Below are 6,172 nucleotides of genomic sequence, written 5' to 3'. Positions count from 1 at the left end.
CTACACAGATGCATCTATCATCTTCAATGTGAGGATACAAGGTCAGCATCGGTTGACCATATGCTTTGTGGAGAGTATTGTGATCCTGTGATAGGTATCTACTCACCTCTGCTGCAATATCGATTCCATTAAGGCACTTAAAAGGCACATACGTGGGGTCTGAACAGTGGCGGCCATCATTTCTGTTCTATATAACGTCCTCTTCTATGGGTTTGCTTGAGCTGAAATCGTTAAGGAGACTACTCAGTCTCTCCCATTTATGAAAGCCTTTCAAAACCTCATTCTTGAATGCCAAAAATGTTTCATCGTCAAGAAAAAGAAATCCTGTCCATTCCTCATAGATCCTACAAAGAAAATACATTTTGGAGATTAGAGGTTTCACCTGGCACGGATTATATGTAAAATGATACAGCTATGACTTGCAACCGGATATTCCGCTAATGCACAGATCATATAGTTTACTGCATGGGCTCCTGCATATTTGATGTCAGTTCTTACTATCTCATGTCCGCCCTGTAACTGCAGCTTCAAGCAAAGATACATTTAGGAAACACGGACTAGTGTGAATCAGTATTTGATTGCAACGTGTTTGGTGTAACATATATGCATATTCTCCCTCTTCCTTCTTACTCTCAAAGGTATATTTTGTATAATATTCTTTGCACATGTGTGCTTTGCTGTCATCTGTTCCCCTCTTGCACCAGTTATTTTCCCTTTTGAAGGATATGCAGACTATGATTGCAATTTGTAAAGACTGTGATGCGGCTAATGAATGGGAAAGATGCCGTCAAGAAATGGCTTGAGCATAAGGAGAGGAGTTGGAGGAGACGAGGATGGGAAAGGAAGCGAAAGGTGTATTTGAGAGGAGGAGGAGAGGAGAGGAGGACGGAAAAGTAAAAAAAAAAAGAGAGGGGGAGGCAGGGGGAGGTCAACAGAAGGAGAAGCAGATGCTTGTGCCGCGGATGCCTGTGTGTGAATAATTATCCTGATGAGAATCACCGAGAGCGACGCGAAACGCAAAGGATTCGGGGAATACCGCACGACACAGGAAAAAAAAAGGGGAGACAAAGGATGATTACGTTTTATATAAACATAATGTGTTGGAGTGTGTGTTTGGGGTATATGTGGGTTAGGCACCTACTGTTTCTCCTTCATCGGTCTCGGGGTTTTTCCCTCCTCGTCATACATGGCGTGAGAAAGCGGAGCCTCCCTCTTATCTTTTAAAGATGCATGAAGCAGCAGAGAGTCAGGCGGAGACTGTATGGGAGAGGAAGAAAGAAGAAGCACTGAGCACTATCGACATATAATAAAACACAAAGCTTCTAATACACTTTCAACCCTCCAGGAAAGAAATGAGTGGAAGGACAACTAAACTAAGTGCATAATCATGCTTTAGCCTCACTCTATGGTGATTACATTTATACGACGGCTCGGTTTGTGCCAGGGATAGCTTTCTGTTTCTAGTGTAGCTGATATTTGGACCGCTGTGTGCATCCTAATATACGTAGCAGACACCTTTTTGAGATTCTGCCCGCCACAGTTGGATGGCAGCACATCAAAAACAGAGTCAACATCAGTCTCTTTCTTAATGCACTGGTGAAAGAGCTTGATCTGTCTCTCTACAATCCACTGCTTTTCCTGAGATTAGAAGACAACACCTGTCTCGTTGTATACACAGTCGCAAACCACTCTCGTAGGATAAGTTTACCATCTGCCTCTTGGTTTCAGGTGTGAGCAGGCTAACATTTGCTGATTAGCAGTAAAGTAGAGCTCAGACTGTTGGAGTTGCCGTCGTCTTGGGTTTATTTGGACTATAATGGTGCTAAATAAAACATTGAGGGATCATCCCATTTTTTAAGATAGCCTGACGGATATAAATGTGCGTACCAATTTTTATGGCAATCAATGCAACACAAGTCTGGGGATCATTAAAGTCATCGGGATCAATTTAAGAGCCGTGATCGTGTGGGGGGATGTTGTAATAATCCAAAAGGTGTATGTGTACATTTCTACTATCTTTTTAGGAACATGAATATGCTGTTCTTATTGCAGACAGGCAGTCGGAAGATCCATGAATTGGAAATCAATTATGACCGCAATTATGACCGAATAACAAGAATAAATGTTTCCTACATACAGAGGATGTCACTTCTTCTTATTGTCTGGATTATTTAAATATGTGGAATGTCATCTTGTTATCCTCTAATGTCTGATGCAAGTAAATAAATGGTCAATCCTTTCATATCCTTGAAAATGTCAGCAGTTCAATACTGTGAAGAAAAAGGAGGATAGTTTCAGGAGAGAGGCGTTATTCTCTCCGTTCCCTCTAGTGCTGATTTGTAGGTCATGTGTGAGTTTTAGAAATAAACCAAGAGAGTGAGAGAGCAAAGGACTTTTACCCTCTAGTGGTGAGCCTGGGGAAAGGACTGTCAAATGCATTTAGGGAAAAAATATGAATGTCCAATTATCCCTGTTCAGTTGTGCATGGAGGCAGTGACCCAGTTGGAAATCAGTTTGAGATTTCCAAATTTCATATTTTATTCACCAGCAAGTCTTATGTATTATCGAGAATGAGAGGCTTATGCTGTACAAATATGTCAACGGTTGTTTTTTATACACAACCACCCGGTCCGATGTCACTCTTCCAGCCGGCAACTCCAGAATAAAAGGAGCAGACCGAATCAGATGTCATAGGACATTTGACCTTCCTAAGAACATAAAATGAGTGGTAAAATATCGTAAAATATCGAAAAGGCTTTTTAACATGCTTTTTAAATGTTCACCAACTATGACTTTCAGATATTTATAACCTCTCTGTGCAGTTGTTTGTGTCATACATAATAAAACATACACATTTGGATTCAACTCTTCATAATGCTGCATACGGTCTTGCTTACGGCGTACATATTTATAATATTTACATTTCAGTATGAAATATTAATCTTTATCAGATTCCATAAACATACATGATGCTTGGTCCCATCATATATGGGTCACAAAGGTCAACTGGGAAGTGGACCACCTTAAGAAAACACACACACACCTTTAATAAATTAAAGAAACCATTTTATACATAAAATATCTCACTACAAATAGGTTAAATAATGTCAAATATGCCTATATATATACAGGCCAAAAGTCAAAGAATAAGCGTGATGGCTACAATGGTATAATATTCATAATTTAATGAATGCAGATATTTTTACCATCTTGAAATACACACTGACAAAAATAGTGTTCAGTAATTTATTCTAGAGACCAAAAGCTAAAATTAAAGGGTTATCTGCATAATTTAAGTGTGTGGATATCTATTATACCAGATATTTACTCTAAATCGTGAAAATATGCAAATGCCGCAAATGTTGCCAAACTAACATTGTAACAGCTGTTGCATTGGGTATTTTATCGTATATAATGAGTCTTGTAGGTGCAGTATACCCACAGTAAACACACAATATGGAACACACTGCAGAAGCTACACATGATGGACACCAAAGGGGAAATCTAGTTGGTTGAAATTCAGGTTTTCATTTCCAGTGTTAATTTGCATAAATTATTACATCTCAGTGTTATCAGTAGCGCATCAATAACAACGCTCAACAACTGTGCCTTTTTTCTTTTCTTTTTACAGATAGACACAAACACATGCAAGCACACCAACACAATCACACTTTCACACACACACACTATGACATGTTTAGAAACATTGTCAACAGGCTCAATATTTCACAGTTTGGTTGTCCATATTCCAACACAAAAACTGTGACAGTGGATTTGGGAAACGCTGCCTCTGAGCAGAATTTCTTTATATTTAGCAGATTTTTTTTCTGCAAACCCAAACAGGGAAATCTCTCAAACTGTGAGAAAGCGTCTGGGTGTTAAAGCAAAAAAGTGGAAGAAAGAATGATATAGGGAGAGAACAGGGAATAGAATGAGACAAAGAGAGGGGAGACAGGGAGGGAATAGGTGTTATTTAAAATGAAGATGACACATGGGATAGTTTCCATTGCACCTGAGCAGGCTCTCTTGAGATGGGAGAGACTTAACATGTCAGTCTCATGTGAAACACAGACACACTGACGTATGCAGACACACACTCACACACACACACACACACACACACACACATATATGCTCACATGAAAACTTAATTTGGCTCAGAAGAGACTGATATGAAGGTTTTCTCTTGAGGTGAAGAGAATGGAAATAGAGTTCAGTCTTGAGCTGCACAATGATCAGGGGAACATTTACTCTCCTGCAAATACTGCCACACACTTATTGGTGGCTAAGGAAAGTGTGTGTGTGTGTGTGTGTGTGTCGGTGATTTAATTTTGACAACTGAAAACTCATTTCATCGTGGAAGCTTTTCAGCGCATGCGTTTGGCGCTTATATTAGTATGAGTGTGTATGTGTGGCCAGCGCTACAGATTTAAAATTCATAGAAATCACCAAACCATTCTGTACCCATTTGCTTATTTATAAAGTCTATACATAAAACATGACTGACCCGCTCTTTGATTTCTTTCCATTTCCCACATTCAATCTAAATTCCAAACCAAAAGTGTGACATCCACACAGATCTCTCTGTGTAAATAGAGATTTAAAACTATTATATTAACCCAACCAACATGAGCTGATGTCCCCTGATTTCATCATGTGTATTTTGAGTTGATGTGTCATTTGCAGTATTTGTCTAATTTGTTAGGCCCATCCACTAATTGAAAAAAACATTTTACAAATACCTTGTATGTGCATTAATCACTGCACGTCCAAAGGATTGTACACTTTTGGTCTGAAATGTTTTCATACCTTTACCAGCCTTTTAGTTCCAATTTAGGTAAATATAAATGCCAAAGCACAGTTATATATTATAATATCTTAACTGTGGCAGCAGATCCAATCAGTACCCGATCAGGGTCCAATATCTAGTCCCAAGTCTCGATAGAACAAGCTATCCCAGCAAATTGTTAATGCCCATGGTTTATAATGAGGTATTAAACAATATTCAACAATCACATACAGGTGACAGGTGTTAATATACTTTTAGCAATAAAGTGTACATGTTTTAAGAGTCAACATCGAAATATGGAAATATCAGGCTGCAAGTTTATTTATATTATCTTAGAAACACGCAGCTTAATTTCAGAAGCCCCACATACACAGAAACATTCTTCCTATTGCCTCCTCCACGTTACCTATGACCTCCCAGGCCGCCGCGGTCACCTCCTCCGGCCCTGTATCCAGACACGCGGACGTTACCTCGTGTCTCTCGGCTCAGAGGATCGCCTGCAGGTGAATTTAGACAGGTATGTACAATGTATTTGGAAGTTTAAATAGTTTAACCTCGTGCGCACTCTCGACGTAGTTCAAACGTGGTGGCGTTGACCGTTGGAGTAGGAATGGCGTCGACAAAGTCAGCCATGTGTGGGCCTTTTGGGGCAACGTTAGCTTCGTTGCTTACTGGGTGTCGCATTTAATATCGTCCCCCTTTGCTGACTAACGTGACATAAGGTTACTCTGCTATTGGTTAGATTACAGGTTATTACAGGTATCGGGCAAGTTACAGGTTCCGATTGATATTGGGAAAGTTACAGGTTATTGCTGATATTGGGAAAGTTACAGGTTATTGCTGATATTGGTAACGTTACAGGTTATTTTCGGACTGGCTAATCTTTCTCAATTAGGCTAGGTTAAAGTTAACAGTGGCAGGAAGTTCTGAGTAAAACAGTAATAGTAGTACCGATTACAGTTATAACTCCAATGTCCCACCGTATATCTAAATAGACTGTTTATGAATGATACAGACAAAAGTAACACATCGTCATGTAGAGACGCTGGGCTCAAAAAGAAGCAAGACGCATGTTTCATTAATTAGCATTACAGGAAACAGTTGTTAAAACTAAAGTGGTTTTAATCGGATCAAACATAATTTAACTGTAAAATTGAATAAACATAACCTCCGGAATCCTGACTTTAATACAAATACACATACACAGGAAAAGCTTGTTTTACCCAATTCAGTTCACCCAGTTATTGTATGGAATCAGTTCGGTCAAGTCCTGAAATGATGACATTATTTGCCGAGTTGTTTAAAAATGATCTATTTAATATTTTCTAAAGAAATGTTTATTTTAAGTTGCATGTTCCTGTTGCAGCATGGAAATGCATCATG

The sequence above is a fragment of the Pseudoliparis swirei genome, chromosome 3 (assembly GCF_029220125.1).
Source record: "Pseudoliparis swirei isolate HS2019 ecotype Mariana Trench chromosome 3, NWPU_hadal_v1, whole genome shotgun sequence".
Lineage (NCBI taxonomy): Eukaryota > Metazoa > Chordata > Actinopteri > Perciformes > Liparidae > Pseudoliparis > Pseudoliparis swirei.
The sequence above is the reverse complement of the archived record's forward strand: the minus strand, read 5'-3'. Positions refer to the sequence as shown.